This window comes from Sycon ciliatum, chromosome 6, assembly GCF_964019385.1.
Source record: "Sycon ciliatum chromosome 6, ocSycCili1.1, whole genome shotgun sequence".
Classification (NCBI taxonomy): Eukaryota; Metazoa; Porifera; class Calcarea; order Leucosolenida; family Sycettidae; genus Sycon; species Sycon ciliatum.
Genome location: NC_088648.1, coordinates 603,758 through 620,982, shown reverse-complemented (window position 1 = coordinate 620,982; position 17,225 = coordinate 603,758).

Here is a 17,225-nt window from a genome sequence, read left to right as displayed (position 1 = left end):
TGATGCCGAGTTTCTAAGGACAATACCCGGCAAGTCATCATGTCCAGTTGCTTTTGACGCGTCAACGGACTGGAGAAGGGCCGTAATGTCCTCCGTCGAAACAGGCGCAAATTCCGTGAATGCTGGTGCTTCACGTTCGGCTGGTGCGTTGGCGCACAGCGCGTCTGGTCGTCCAGGGTCATGTACAACTTCGCCAAAAGTTCGGGAGAGGATTCCAACAGGTACTTGTGGTGGGCTTGAACTTTTCGCTCGTCCAGTCACCACGTTTATCGTATTCCAGAGCTTCCGTCCATCCTTTCCGGCCGACTGTAGGCGAGCTTGAAAATACTGATCCCTTAGCCTCCGATCTAGCTTGCGCGCGGCTGCGCGGAGAGTGCGGTGTTGCTCTCGCAGGCGGACATCGTTTGGAGAGCGTGAAAGAAGTCGGTGGGCCTTGTTTCGTTGACGCACAGCAGATACAAGTTCAGGACACAACCATGGGCAAGGTCGGCGCCTCGGCTTACGAGGAGGTTGTAAGGGGGCGTGACGATCTAGAGCAGTAAAAACCTTTGCGTACCATTCGCTTATCATTGCATCAACATCATTCGACTTGCTGAAAATCTCAAGATTGCAGTCCTGCAAGTCAGCGTTAAAATGCTCCCAATTTATCCTCCACACTCGCCTCTTTCGAGATGCGACTCGTTCGGACTGCCGGGTGGCGACGATAATGTTGGCCACAAATGCGTAGTGGTCGCTGATGTCACACTTGATGACCGTGCATGTTCCTACTAGAGAGTTAGGGGCGAGGAGCAGATCTATTAGGGTGGAAGTTGATGCCGTTACTCTTGTCGGTGTCCGGATGTGGTTTTCCAGATCAAACCGCTGGAGCATGGTGTGCATCCGGCTGTGTCCCGAGCACATGTCCACATTGAAGTCACCAATGGCGACCACGCGGTTGTTTCGTCGCAAGGTTAGATTGTTCAGACTGATTTCTAGGTCTTGCCATACTGCAGCAGTAGTGGAAGGCGGAAGGTAGAACGTAGCGAGGGTGATGGGTTCACCGGATTCTGTCTTCAAGGTGAGTATCAGATTTTCGATTGTGTCACTCTCGAGTTCAGCGTGTCTGGAAACAGCCAGGGTATCTCGACTGTATACAGCTATACCGCCACCAGGTCTGTGCCCGCGATCGCGCCTAAAGAGTCTATAATGAGGTATATGAATGGATGAGTCAGAAATCGAACAATCAAGCCAAGTTTCAGCAATGCCGAAGATATCTACATTGTGGTAGTTTATGAAGTTTTGGATTTCGCCTAACTTCTTTCTAAGGCTGCATACATTCAGAAAAGCAAGTTTACAAGACTTCTGTCGACCGACAGTAGCTCTATGTAATTGTGGATTCATTTAATAGATCTATAAGGAAGAACTACATCTAGAAACTAATCCAAAACCTAAAACAAAAATACACAGGCAGTTCAAGCATACTATTTCAAGGTGCAGTTCACTGCACCACTTCATGACGGCTCCTACCGCGGCCGTCGTCACCCTCACACTCTTCCTCCCAGTCCGACCCAGTACCATAGAAGTCGTCTGTCTTGGTGGTCGGGCAGACAGCCTTCGCGGACAAGTCGGCACTGGATGATGCGTCACTCCTGGCTCCTCGCTTACGCTTCCTCTCCATGGAGTGCTCCAGCGCACTAAAGCGGTTCGCGACAGAGGGAAAAGCGGAGGCGGTTTGTTGCAAGATTATTGGAGAAAAAGTAGAACACTTTCCACCTGCGACGTGCCAATCTTGCACCGGGGTAGGGACAGAAGATCCAGGAGCTGGAGTGGAAGTTACAGCTGCTTCAGTACCGGTTACATGTACTGCATTTGTATTGGACGCAAGGCTATTGTTGTGTTGCACGTGGTCGTTAGAAGATGCAGCCACAAAAGGTTTCTGGGGAGTTGTGTTGTCTCCTTTACCACCGGGTTCAGTTACGTTTCCCGCGGCAGGTGGGACTGGTACGGCTGTGTCATGGTGTTCTGAAGCTCGTACTGTCACTGCCTCAGGTACCTGGATGACGTCCTCCGTGCTTGGGCCCGCAGTAGCACTGGCCATACTCAGCGTGGATGTAGGTTGCTGTGCTTTTGTGCGTGTAGTGGGTATGCTAGATACACTGTCACCGTGCTGGGATGTGTTGGAGTTCACTTCAGAGTTCGAACCTACGCAATTCGTACGGGTACTCCCACGTTCGCAGGTCAACTGAGGTACAGAATCTGAAGGTTCAGAACTAGAGTTACTGTTAGTACGACTTGAACTTTCAGGCTCTCTGCCCGCCCTTACTTTACACTCTCGTGCTTCATGACCCGTTGTGCCACAGCGCCAGCACGTCTGGGTCTGCCCCCTGTGCCACACCCGCAACTTTCTCTTCCCAACGGTCACACACGACGGTACGGGTTTAGACAGTACGATATTGACGTACCTGATTCCTGTCTTGAAGGACGTGCCTTCGAAGCTGATCTTGCCGTGTGATGGCGGACCAATGAGCTTGCCGAAAACCGACAAAGATGCCGAAAGTGGGCCATCAGGCATTCCGACAGGGCAACCAAACACATGGAGCTGAGTGGAGCCCTCGTCGGGGAGATGCAGTTCCAACTGCTCACCTCGTATGCAAAGTTCCTTGCTCAAAACCGTCTCGCGCTGAGCTCTACTTGAAAGTGTGACTTGGCACCAACCAGGTTTCCCATGCAGATCAATCTGCTTGACAGACTCTTTCACGTTCTCTTCTTTAGTATCGAAGACTAACACTGAGTCTGTGTTGGCTGTTGTGTTGAAAAACACAGGCACACAGCTGTCACGGGAGACCAGCGTCCATGGGACCTTGGCTCCATGACACTGCACTACGTTGTTTTCTTCACTCTTCTCCTCCTCTCCAGTCTCCACTCGACTGCTGATTGAACGGCGAACATAATAATTATTATTACCTAACAAGAAAGCAAACAGCAGCACTCGGCCGAGCTCTTGAAAATTCTGCGCTCACTTCACCACCACCACGTGGTCGGCCGCAGAGCGCAACTAGAAGTTAGAACTGACGACTTTTCACAATGACAGCTAGCTAGCAGAGAGCAAGTGTAGGTGTAAACCGTGAACTGGCTGCACTGGATACCTACTACTACGCGTGAAAAGTCTAGTAACGCTACGAGACTTTTCACGTCTCAGTTTTTTCTCAGTTTCTTTCCGATATCGTCCCTGAGGAAATGTAGGCATTAAAACTTTTTGCCTGGGACCGACTCAGAGCCAGTCCCGTTACTTCGTCAGACGGGGGGGGGGCAATAACAGTCGAGCCAAATACAATGCTCAGGTTAGGTGGAGGATGTGAGCGTCTGCCGTGGATCAGTAGGAGATCTACCTGGCTCTTGCTGGAGTTCAGGAGCAGGCTGCGATCTGTGAGGTGCTGCTTCACCACTGAAAACTCTTCTTCCAAATAGGACATGAGAATTCGTGGACATTTTTCGGAGACATGCAGGGTGGTGTCGTACGCATAAAAGAAGGCATTGGGAACGCAATGGCAGAGTTCTAGAGTGGGGACAAGTCGAGTGTAGATACTGAAAATGGTAGGGCCTAGCCCTAGGACGGAACCCTGAGGAACGGCCCTTGTGCAGGTTCTACAATCATTTGCGGTTCCGTTCACTTCTACGCGTTGATATCCGTGAGACAGATACGACTTGAACCACTCAAGAGCATTTCCACGGATCTTCAGACTTTGAAGGTCATCTTTTTTTCTTCTTTTTTTTACTAAGTACACAACCTACTCGTCAGAAGGGGAGAAGACAACAGAGTATACAATAACAAAACAGCAGGGAGAGTAGGGGCTACAAGGCAAGCCTGTACTGGTGAGGCAAGCCCACAACACCGACCTATGGTCTCTGCCTTAACGTGAGCTTGAACACCACAGCCTAAAATAATAATAATTTGAAACTCGGATGTTGAGCCATAAATAAATGTAGAAAGGAAAAGGACATAAGGATACGAGTTACTCTTAAGACAATTTCATGGAGTCAGAAATAGAAAGACAATAATTTCATGGAGTCAAAGAATTGAAAGACAATTTCATGGAGTCAGGAACACGTGGTCGATTTTATAGACATGCATGCACAAATAATTGATAGATGAGAAGGTTGGAATTTATTGCAGATAATAAAAGTTTAATGAGGATATTCACGAAGTAAGTATATCAATGTCAGAAAGAGCTTTTCGGAAGGGACCAGAGACACGTATCACTCTAAAATCAGAGGGGAGAGCGTCCCAGAGAATGCTTCCCCGAAACATCATGGTCGATCGTCCCGCAGGCCCACGAAGAAAGGGAACTTGAAGCAAGTTCGACACTTGTCCCCGTGTGGTGCGCTGATCCTCCGGAACAGTCTCTGGGGCCGTTCGGGTGATTAACTGTTGAAGAAGGGGGCTACAGGAGGAGCTTCTTGACATCGGTTTTCAAAATGGCTGACCTGGGACAGTAGCATGATGTCATCTACCCCCACCCCATCCCGCCTTGATCCCGGCCGCAACCCCCCCCCCCCCCCTCAGCCAAATCCTGGACACGCCACTGTTAACTATCTCGATCACTCCTGCTAACGTTATTGCCCCCGCTTGTTTTTCATGATCCATTGCTTCTTGCCTCCCCGGTTAATTTCCATCTAGCTGTTTCTGGCTAGTACCAGTTCTATCGCACTTATCAATCATCCTTATTGGCGTCACGCCATCGTGGAATAAAAGAATAATAGGAGGGAAAGGAGAGTGTCAAATGAACGGTGCATTGAGAGTAGCAGTGGAATTTGGCTACTCACGATTGGCAACAATTTATCTTGAGGTGGGAGGAAGAGGCTAGAGGCTAGAGGTTGCCCGATCCCAGTCAGACTGCCGCAGGTGGTTATAGACCTTCTCGATGCAGATCTTCAAGCTTGAAGATTTGCATCGACTTCTGAGAGGGGTGAGCACTGAGAACAGAGGCTGGGAGGAAATCACAGGTCTCAATCATGCAGTGGGGGAAGGACATTGTTCCGAGACTGAGGTGGGACAGTCTTGGTCAGCTAGAATGGGTGGTGGCTCGCAATTGTGCCCACGCTGGCTCGGGTGCGGGCCCGGGCTGGAGCTGGAGCTTGCGGGGGTAGGAGGGCTGTGATCATGGCAGAGGTTCACACAGCAACAATTCATACAATCAAGAGTACATAACTCCCCGGGAGGTTATGTACTCTCGTCTTGACACAGTGTAGTGTAGTGTAGTGTAGTGTAGTGTAGTGTAGTGTAGTGTAGTGTAGTGTAGTGTAGTGTAGTGTAGTGGTGCATGGTAGAAATGAAAACCCATGTATGTAACAAACAATATGGCCTCGAACCCGGTCCGCCCAAACCCCATTCATTGGCAGCAAACCCAAGGCGTGCGTTTGTGCTCAAGGGGCGCAGATCGACCTGAGCTGAACTTCTCCCCATGACTGAAGCATGAGCGTGGTTGCAGAGAAGGTTCAACCGCACTGCATGAGCCACCTGGCGGATGAGGTCGACGATTGTGACATCACGGAAATCATTTCGTCTCACTGCAGACGGGAAGCCACCGGTCGGGCAGGATAGGACAGGCGTAACAACATCGAAGTGAATGTTGCCACAAACTCAGGATTGCCACGGTATTCACGGTATTCACGGTATTGTAGTAATGTATTTGTAATCAGTCTCAGATGATGGCAAACGCTCCGAGACCCAGTCACAAGTCACAATGCAGAATCTGACTTTTGAAAGCCGAACGCCTTTGGAGGGTAGGAAACGGGACGTCAGTCAAGCAGAGCTACCACGCTCGAAAGCAAGCTCAAGCTAGAGCCAGGTAGATCTCCGACTGATCCACGGCAGACGCTCACAGCCTCTACCTTAACCTGAGCATTGTATTAACGGCTGTAACGCTACGAGACTTTTCACGCCTCAGTTTTTTATCAGTATCTTTCCGCTATCTTCCCTGAGGAAATTAATGTGGGCATTGAAACCTTTTGCCTGGGACCTGACTGGGACTGACTGGGACTGACTGGGACTGACTGGGACTGACTGGGACTGACTGGGACTGACTGGGACTGACTGGGACTGACTGGGACTGACTGGGACTGACTGGGACTGACTGGGACTGACTGGGACTGACTGGGACTGACTGGGACTGACTGGGACTGACTGGGACTGACTGGGACTGACTGGGACTGACTGGGACTGACTGGGACTGACTGGGACTGACTGGGACTGACTGGGACTGACTGGGACTGACTGGGACTGACTGGGACTGACTGGGACTGACTGGGACTGACTGGGACTGACTGGGACTGACTGGGACTGACTGGGACTGACTGGGACTGACTGGGACTGACTGGGACTGACTGGGACTGACTGGGACTGACTGGGACCTGACTGGGACTGACTGGGACTGACTGGGACTGCCTGGGACTGACTGGGACTGACTGGGACTGACTGGGACTGACTGCGACTGACTGGGACTGCCTGGGACTGACTGGGACTGACTGGGACTGACTGGGACTGACTGGGACTGCCTGGGACTGACTGGGACTGACTGGGACTGACTGGGACTGACTGCGACTGACTGGGACTGACTGGGACTGACTGGGACTGACTGGGACTGCCTGGGACTGACTGGGACTGACTGGGACTGACTGGGACTGACTGCGACTGACTGGGACTGACTGGGACTGACTGGGACTGACTGGGACTGACTGGGACTGACTGGGACTGACTGGGACTGACTGGGACTGACTGGGACTGACTGGGACCTGACTGGGACTGACTGGGACTGACTGGGACTGACTGGGACTGACTGGGACTAACTGGGACTGACTGGGACTGACTGGGACTGACTGGGACTGACTGGGACTGACTGGGACTGACTGGGACTGACTGGGACTGACTGGGACTGACTGGGACTGACTGGGACCTGACTGGGACTGACTGGGACTGACTGGGACTGACTGGGACTGACTGGGACTGACTGGGACTGACTGGGACTGACTGGGACTGACTGGGACTCACAGTCAGTCCCGTTACTTCGTCAGACGGGGGGGGGGGGGGGGAGGGCAATAACAGTCGATAGGGATGTGCGGATAATGCTCGAAAAGGTGGCAGATTCTGCTCGAAAAGCAGTGAAATTGGCAGAACCATACAAACCTTATAGCGGGCAATTCCTCGAATTCTGCTCCATTTCTTTATCCACATACCAAACATGCATGAAACTTACCAGAAAAAAGTACCGAATTCTGCCAATTTTCCTGCCGGCATTATCCGCATATGCCTACTAGACTTTTCACGCGTAGTAGTAGGTATCCAGTGCAGCCAGTTCACGGTTTGCACCTACACTTGCTCTCTGCTAGCTAGCTGTCATTGTGAAAAGCCGTCAGTTCTAACTTCTAGTTGCGCTCTGCGGCCGACCACGTGGTGGTGGTGAAGTGAACGCAGAATTTTCAAGAGCCCGGCCGAGTGCTGCTGTTTGCTTTCTTGTTAGGTAATAATAATTATTATGTTCGCCGTTCAAGCAGCAGTCGAGTGGAGACTGGAGAGGAGGAGAAGAGTGAAGAAAACAACGTAGTGCAGTGTCATGGAGCCAAGGTCCCATGGACGGCTCCCGTAACCAATGGTAACAGCTGTGTGCGTGTGTTTTTCAACACAACAGCCAACACAGACTCAGTGTTAGTCTTCGATACTAGAGAAGAGAGGTTAATATTATCGTTTAACATGTTGTGAAACACAACAAGTTCAAGTTGGGGAATTTTAGCTTGTGTCAGGCCACCACCACCTTGCCTGAGACACGAAATACAGACGCACAAGTTCTCGCGGGTTGAAACTCAGAAACCGCATTAGCTGCATTGTGACTGTCAGTGACCATTAGTGAAGGGTACCGGTTACTGTTGTCAAGGGTACCAGTTACTGTTGTCAAGGGTACCAGTTACTGTTGTCAAGGGTACCAGTTACTGTTGTCAAGGGTACCAGTTACTGTTGTCAAGGGTACCAGTTACTGCTGTCAAGGGTACCAGTTACTGTTGTCAAGGTACCAGTTACTGTTGTCAAGGGTACCAGTTACTGCTGTCAAGGGTACCAGTTACTGTTGTCAAGGGTACCAGTTACTGTCGTCATTGAGCAGGGAGAGGTGCTTTCTTGCAAGACCTTTAGACATAATATTAATAGACTTAGTGTGAGTGTTTTCTAAATTTTATTGAAAACCACAAGCCTTCAGGCATGCGAACGTATAGAGAAGGCAGCACAAAAACGGCAGTGGTGGTTTGTCCATCTTCTTGTGCTCTGGCTGGCACGGTCGTGAGGCAGTCAAGTGTGGAGATCGGCAGGGCCAATCAGCTGGAGCAGGGAGTCGTACAAACTCTTTCAGGGTTTGAACTCCTATCCATGCCCAAGAGTCGGACATTATATGTACTTCTGTTTCGCGGAAGAGGGGGAGAGGGGGGGGGGGGAGGAGGGGAGAGGGGGGGGAGGACTCCCAGTGTCAGATCTTACTTTGTTTCCGCGTGTGCCTGAGTGCATGGGGGTGGGGTGGGGGGGGGGGGGGAGGGAGGGGGGAGGGGGAGGGGGAGAGAGAACGGTAAGGGAGCATTCGCTCCCTGTATTTCAAGATTGACGGTCCGGTTTTCCAGCTTTCATTGCATCAGCCCTTAGTGGATAATGGCGGAAGAGACCGTTTGCCAGAATTATCCCCCTAGGGATTGTACCTTGCACAGGAACTCAGAAGCATTTGACAAAATTGTTTTAAAAAGCATCCGCTTTCCTGTTACGCGTGAATGCCGACTAGTGGTGTAGTGTGCAGAACGGATATAGTGATATGGCTGGACACTGTGGACAGAGAGCATTATAGTGATATGGCTGGACACTGTGGACAGAGAGCATTATAGCAGATTCTAAGGGCCAATTGAAGGGTCTAGCGCAACAGTGCAGTAGGGTGACGGAATACAAGAAGAAACGAGATACGATTACGGAAATCAGGATTTCTTGCACAGGCAAGGGACAGACGAAAACTGGAGACTGGATAGAGGGTGCACTTTGGACCCTGTTAACTCCACAACGGCGCTGCTAACTCCGGTATAGAAAGCTAGCGTCACAAACTAATTTGCTAAACCGAGTGAAAACCTAGACAGTGAAAACAGGCAAGACTTGAAGAAAGGAAAGAGAGAGAGAGAGAGAGAGAGAGAGAGAGAGAGAGAGAGAGAGAGAGAGAGAGAGAGAGAGAGAGAGAGAGAGAGTGAGAGAGAGAGAGAGTGAGAGAGAGAGTGAGAGAGAGAGAGTGAGAGAGAGATAGAGAGAGAGCGAGAGAGAGATAGAGAGAGCGAGAGAGAGATAGAGAGAGAGACAGAGACAGAGAGAGACAGAGGTAGAGAGAGGGAATAGCAGATGTTTAATTACTATCGCCGCGAGGGTGAAAATATTGATAAGACTGGCTGTCAGTGGTTTGTTCACATCTGTCCCGGCGGCGATGCAAGGCATACAGAAATAACGTTTCGCAGCCTGGTATTGTCAGAAGTTGGACGGACGTTTACCCGTGTGGCGGCGTGTGTGGATCAACAGTTTGCTTGTAAAAGAGAATCTTTCTTTGCTATCGCAACCGTGCCATCCGCAGAGATACTTGTGTTGGTAAATGTCTCGTGGAAGGTGTTCGACTTGGATGTGCTTTTCTAGGGCCGTGGCGGTTCCACAGAGCTTGGAGCACGCTTCACCCTGGCCAATAATCCACTGACACCCGTACTCATGTTGTCCTTTCGGTTCACAACCCACGGGAGGACTTTTACTAGCTATCGCAGCTACATGTTGTGGGTTACCGACAGAGGGGGTCGACTTGGAAGTGTCCACCTTTCGATTACGGCCAGCTTGTAATGGAGGCGTGGCTGCGGCAATAGCTTTCCTTGGTAGCGTATCTGGGGGGTTACTGAGAGGAGGCGTCGACTTGGAAACGTCCACCTTTGGATTACGGCCAGCTTGTAATGGAGGCATGGCTGCGGCAATAGCTGTGCTTGATTGCGCAGTAGCTGTCCTTGATTGCTCTACTTTTTGGGATCCCACACCTACAATACTCTCTCCAACTATTGGCGTTTGGGGAGTATGCACCGGATGACCAGGGAGCCCTAATTGCGTACGGACATTGCCGGAGGAATCTTGTGCTGCGCCTGGAAAGGATGTCGACGATGTATCCACTTGACGTGTTTGCCAAAGGTTTTCTGCAAACAGTGCAATGGGAAGACAATACAGTGATTTTAGGAATGACATGTTGTGCTATTGGAGTGACTCTTTCAAAACCAATTGCCTACACAAGTTGCATACTGCACACTGTGTGAAATTGACGAGTGGATTGGGCGTTACGCAATGAATATCACTAAATGCACACTCATATCACAACCATGGGGACGAATAATGTATTCCAGAACGTTTTCTTGTCACAATTATCAATGGAATTCGTTACTAAAGAGAATGATGAAACTACAATAGGATTTATACACTTGGGCATTCATCATTTTTTTTACTTATCGGGTACAACGTCTTACTTCTAGTACCCAACCATCACACTTTTGCCAGTTCTATTTCTCTAATACAGAGGAGAGAAGTTTCTTGAGTTAACGATGGCTTCGGTACCCCGTTAAGCCTAGTTCACATTCGACGCAACGCCGACGGTATGGGACGTAAGGACTTGTCGGGACGGCTGGGGTGAGCTGTAAAATCCTGTACGATTCGTACAACACGACATGCAGCAGTCCTTGCGACGTTCAACGTCGAACGGCGCGAGTCATAAGGCATGGTCGGTGACGGGGTGACTTTCGGACCTAATTTCTCGTTTTTCTGGACTTCTTTTAAATTATTTCTCCTTGAAAGAAGCGGAATCAAGTTCACAATACCAGTTTTCATGAAGATCAAAAAATTCGACCTGAAAGTTGTGGCATTCAAATAATAGCCCCAGGAAATGATAGAATAGTTCGTCTGTCACGCTTCTGAACTATCCCTGAATACAATAAGTGACATGAAATCTTATGTTGCTAAAATTTAACTCAAGTCGTGCTTGCCATTCTGTGAGTTATCATGGGAAGCGCAGTGTTCGAAATGCTAAAAATATCCAAGTACGAATCGGGAGTAGTCAGCGCACGACGCCGTCTCCTGTTCACACTTGAATTGCAGCCGTTTTGTACGCTTGCGTCCCCGTCTACGCCCGTCTACGGTATGAAAACTTGGATCGATCCAACTCTTCCCGTCGCTTCCCGATCTGTACGGTAGTACGGTTGCGTTCCCGTTCCTGGTGTTCACATTGGACGCCGTCAGACCGTCCCATCGCTTCCCGTCGATCCTTACGTCGCGTCCCGTCGCGCCCCGTCGAATGTGAACTACAGTCCATTTCAAAACTATAGACGCGTACCTAGGCAAAAACCGTTATGCCAGCATCTATACCACATAAAATCTGTGATCACTTTGTGCATAATTTTTTCCAAATTGGGCGTCTGTTATCCAATCGTTTAGAAACTATATGAGAGTAATTGTGGAGCGGTCCTGAGCAATATTCCGAAAACTATTCTCAAAAAGTTCCAGCCAAATTTGAAATATTTCAAAAACCCTACGCGTCTATAGTTTTGAAATACACTGTAGGCTTGAGAGATTCAACTCCTACCGTATTGTGTTCAATGCAGTGCGATCTGCACCGTAACGCAGGCCCAGGAGCTTGGAATTCCCAACTCATGATGTGCTGCAGCACTGCACACAGTCTGTTATATGTTATAACGTAGTATTGCATTCCGACACACTTTAAACAGCAGACCAGGAGAACCAGAAGATGGACGGATGGAGTGCTCCATCATCACATGATGCCCAGTCCATCATCACGTGATGCCCAGTCCATCATCACGTGATGCCCAGTCACACACGAAACGATACAGTACATAAATATAACATTTTGTTGTTTTACATCAAAATTAGCCGAACTGACAGCGATACGGTAGGTTCAACTAATTCGGATAGATTTTTCAATTTTTGGCCAGAACTGAACGATCTGCACGTCTTTTGTTGCACGCATTGCGAAACCTGTCTGACGCAAACTTGAGTTTTCGGCGTTGACGTTGAAGTTGAAAAGACGTCGCACGAAATCTCCCTAGTATTCACTGTGTGACAATATATATTTTCCTCTCTGTTTTCCTCTCTGTTTTTTCCAATATTCTCGGATATCCATGAGACTGCTCACAGCCATCTCTCACTTCTATAAGACTATAACCTTGCTCCCTGAGTTCAAACATTTGCCATCTCTCACTTCTATAAGGCTAGAACCTGGCTCCCTGAGTTATAACATTTGCCATCTCTCACTTCTAGAAGACTAGAACCTGGCTCCCTGAGTTCAAACATTCCGAACTGATCCGACTTCAAAAATAGCACTATTGAAAGGGTGTGACAAGGCTTAAGCATGTGTGGAGTGGAGAGAGTGGAGAGTGACAGCTAAGAGAATGAGGAGGAAGATAGTGAATGAGCCTGTTATTCATTATTCAGCCTTTGGGAGTACCCGTAAGTCTTCCGTTTTTAAGCCTTCAGTATCCAACCACCAATGTTTTCAGTTGTATGATGATTTAGTGTAGTGTGCTGTGCCAGTAGGTATCGTTTGCTTTCCGTATTATAAGCCATGTTTTTTCGTGTGCTGTGTTGGTTTTTCCGAGACACCGTTTGTGTAGCAGAAGCCTCTGCCGGAACGGACAGTGGAGTCGGGTGCTTACGTGGTCGGCCATGCTTTGGTCAGGAGGACCTAGCCGCCTGTGACAATAGTGAGAGCGGCATGTGTTGTTTGAAGCAGAAGCAGTCTACATTCGCATTTGTGATCCAAATCTTTGTAAACAAAAAGAAAATGTCACCACACTTACGCTCTTCCAGTAAACTCGCACTCACACACACTTGCACATGCATGTCCATTGTCACACTGCACTTGCTGAATTTCCTATCATTTCTCACCTCACCTATAGTTTATTACCTGTGCAAATTGTTCCTAGGTTTGTGCTATTTTTCTTACTATGCTTGTATCCTCGCTGTTTCACTCCAAGTGTATAAATCCTATTGTAGTTTCATCATTCTCTTCCGTCACGAATTCCATTGATAATTGTGACAAGAAAACGTTCTGGAATACATTATTCGTCCCCATGGTTGTGATATGAGTGCGCATTTAGTTATATTCATTGTATTATTAAGATTATTATTATTATTGATTGCGTTGAAGAGAAGAGGTACGGCCTGGGCAGCGTACTTGTCATTCCGTGTCAACAGTGTGGGATGGAGAATTTTATAGATACAGATAGCCCTGTAACTGCTCAACACCCTGACCCACGTGCTTCCACAAGCAACACCAAAGCTGCTTTGGGTAAGTGTGTTTTTCACCCTCATAAGATTTATTCATGATACTTGCGAGTCATTGCCACCCTATGGCTATGGAAATGTATGAGCACATTGTATGAGTGGCGGCGCGCAAGCGTGTGTGCGTTTGCATAGACCTGCATGTTTGTGCATGTGTGCACCATACGCATGTATGAACATGCACATGCATATGCGCTCATGTGGACGTGCCCTCGCACACATACTATACACACGTGCATGACCGCTCCAAGGGCATGATAGTGTGACATGTGTATGCTGGCATCTCCACTCATGCACATGAGTGTGCACATGCATGTGGGTGGGTACGTACACGTGCGTGAATGTATGTGTGTGTACGCGCGTGCGTGTGTTCTATTGCATGTGTGTGTGTGTGTGTGTGTGTGTGTGTGTGTGTGTGTGTGTGTGTGTGTGTGTGTAATCCCAGCACAAGTTGCTATGGCTTCTGCCATAGCATTGCTATCATCGCCTCCGGCGATGGGCGTCAAAGGTCAGGTCAGGTCAGGTGTGTGCACGCATGTGTGTGTCGATGGATTGCATTTTTGTGCTGGGTGAACACTCTGATCCCTTAACCGCGATACCGGAGCTCCCAAGCTACAGTCTCACATTGATGTATACCGTATTTCCTCGATTAATAGACCCGGTCTTTTTTTTTTTTATCAAAAATTTGATAATAATAATAATAATAATAATAATAATAATAATGAAGTCTGAAGAAAACGTTGAACAGTCTCTGCTTGGATGACGACTACACCATAGCTCAGTGGTTAGAGCATCGCTGGCTACAAGCGAGGGTCCCTGGTTCGAGTCCTGGTGGTGACAGTCAATTTTTTCTTCAGACTTTTCCCGTTTGTCTCTTTCCCTCAAAACCAGCTAATAATAATAATAATAATAATAATAATAATAAAAATGAAACAAGCCGTGGACTGTCGATCGAGTCGAGTGCGGAAGCAGGTTTTGAAGCTCCGCGAGCTCAGCTCTTCGACTCCCCCACTGGCCCCAGCCCAGCATCAGGCTGGGCTGGAGGCGTAGTTAGTAGCCGCCGTAGTAGTAGTTTTGTTCCTTGCCTCTGTTTCCCAGGTAGTTGTGCAGCGCTCGTAGTCGTCAGGATTTTGGCTGCCACCAGAACCGTTGAACACGGTTGTAGAGCTTCGCGCCAGCACTGCCCAGAGAGCTCTGCTCGGGAATCCCCAACTCGGTTCGAGAGAATGTCGCGCTACTGCTGTGGATGTGGTAAGAAGGGACGCTGTGTAAACTGCAGTTGTGTGTCCGCTGGCAAGAAATGTGTCAATTGTTCCGCATCGCGCCATGGAGCCTGTCAAAACCAAGATCTGCCATCAGCAACAAGTCTTCCATCGTCCTGTCCTGCAGGGATTTGGGATGCTGGGAAAAGTTGTACCGGTACGCTGAACCACGCCGTAGCTACCTCACTGTCGCAACCAACTGACTCGGTCACTTGTACTCGGCCTGCAACTCAGCATGCTGATGACGTTTTGAACGATCGTAGATCCACTGGTTCGACAACGCCGTCCGGGGCATCGCCATCGTCTGCAGCAAGTGCACATGCAAGCGATCTCCCGATCCTTGTTGCGCCTCAGACACGTGACCGTCGACAGCGGAGCCCCACCAGTACCAACACTGCACCCACACCTGACGTGAACGCCACCCGTGCTGAGCAACTTCTGGCGTCAGTGGTGGCATCACATGCTGTTTTGCCCGACTTCCCACCATCCACAAACCCTGTGTTCAAATGGGGTGACGTCCATGCAGGTAGTTTCGTCCCTACTGTAGAACGTGTCTATGCCAAGACCAGCAACTGGCAACGGAATTTGTTCTCTCTGCCGTCCGGTAGTGCTAGCAAGGATTTTGTCCGTGAGATGGCTCGACTCCTCCACGCTTATGCGTCGAAGTCTGCCCTAGAAGCTGTTGCACTGAGAGCTTGCATGATCATGCCTGCCTTGATTCTGCAGCGTCCTCACCGTAACTCGCGCAGCCACGAGAATCTTGACTGTGTCAGCCGGCGGATGAAGTTGTGGCAAGCAGGTGACCTTGATAGTCTCTTGCAGGAAGGACTCGCCATTCAGAGATCCCTTGCTTCACCCTCTGCACGTAGCAAGAATGCGGGTGATGATTCAGCACGCAAAGGCTTCACCAGGTTAATGCTACTTGGCAACGTGAAGGGTGCTCTCCGCTGCCTGTCCAACCAAGGGAAAGGTGGTGTTTTGCCCCTAAATGCTGACTGCGGTGATGGCCGTACCACCTTGGATGCGCTCAAGGAAAAGCACCCACCTGCCTGCCCCATCCCAGATGCAGATGTGCTATTGCAGGGCCCAATTGCGCAGCTTCAAGTAGTGCAGTTTGCCAGCATCGATGCCAGCTTCATCAAGAACATAGCACTCCGTCTGACTGGTGCTGCTGGTGTGTCCGGCCTCGACTCGACTGCCTGGCGACGAATGTGCTGCTCGTTCGGCGGTGCCTCTTCCGATCTGTGTGCAGCCGTTGCCGCAACCACCCGCCGTCTTGCCACGGAGTATGTAGATCCAGATGGTATTTCAGCTCTTGTAGCTGGCCGATTAATACCCTTGGATAAGAACCCTGGGGTGAGGCCCATTGGCATCGGTGAAGTTCTTAGACGCTTTATTGCCAAGGCCATTCTTGCCGTCATCAAGCAAGACATCCGGGAAAGTGCTGGTGCTCTCCAAGTGTGTGCTGGCCAGGAGGCAGGTGCAGAAGCCGCAATCCATGCCATGGCGGACCTCTACGGCAATGATGACTGCCAAGGAATTCTCCTCGTCGATGCGTCTAACGCATTTAATGCACTCAACCGGCAAGTGATGCTCCACAACATCCGCATCATATGCCCTGCTGCCTCAGTCGCTGTTACCAACTTCTACCGCAGAGCAGCTAAGTTGTTTGTGCATGGTGAGGTGGTCTTGTCTCTGGAGGGCACTACACAGGGGGATCCTCTGGCTATGCCAATCTATGCCGTCGCTCTCGTTCCGCTGTTGGCTGCTCTGGATGCCTCTACCAGTCGTGTTCACCAGATATGGTATGCTGACGATTCTGCAGCAGGTGGTAAATTGCGTGCTGTGCGCCACTGGTGGGACTTACTCACAGATCTTGGCCCCCACTTTGGGTATCACCCGAATGCTGCCAAGACATGGCTAGTGGTGAAGCCATCCAGCTTGCCAGAGGCCCAGGAGATCTTTTCCGGCACAGGCATTAAGATCACTGCAGAGGGTCGGCCATACCTCGGCGCTGCCATCGGCACAGAGGAGTTCCAGCGACGGCATTTCTCAGCTAGACTGGAGGAATGGTGCAGCCAGCTTACAGTGCTCACAGAGTTCGCAAAGACTGATCCCCAGTCTGCCCTCGCCGCGTTTGCACACGGTCTGCGTCATAGGTGGACGTATGCTATGCGAACCACACCTGATGACATTGCTGACTTTGAAGCTCTGGAGTGTGTCATCGCCCAGGAGTTCATCCCAGCTGTTACAGGCGTTGCTCCTCCATCTCCCCCACTGCGCCAGCTGCTGTCGCTGCCCCCTCGCCTTGGAGGTCTTGGTTTGCTGTCCCCCCTGTCTATCGCTCCACTCCAGCACGCCACATCAGTAGCAGTCACCAGTGAGCTCCAGGCCAACATCATGCGCCAGTCCCTACTGCTGGCCACTGACGAGGACACCGTGCGCAATGCTAAGCTCCAGGGCCGTGCCAAACTCCGTACCCTGTGGTCCGACACTACTGCCACCATCAGTGCAGACCTCAGCGACCATGAGCAGCGCTCCTTGGAGGCTAGTTGCGACCGCGGTGCCAGCTCGTGGCTATCGTGCCTGCCCATCGCTGCACACGG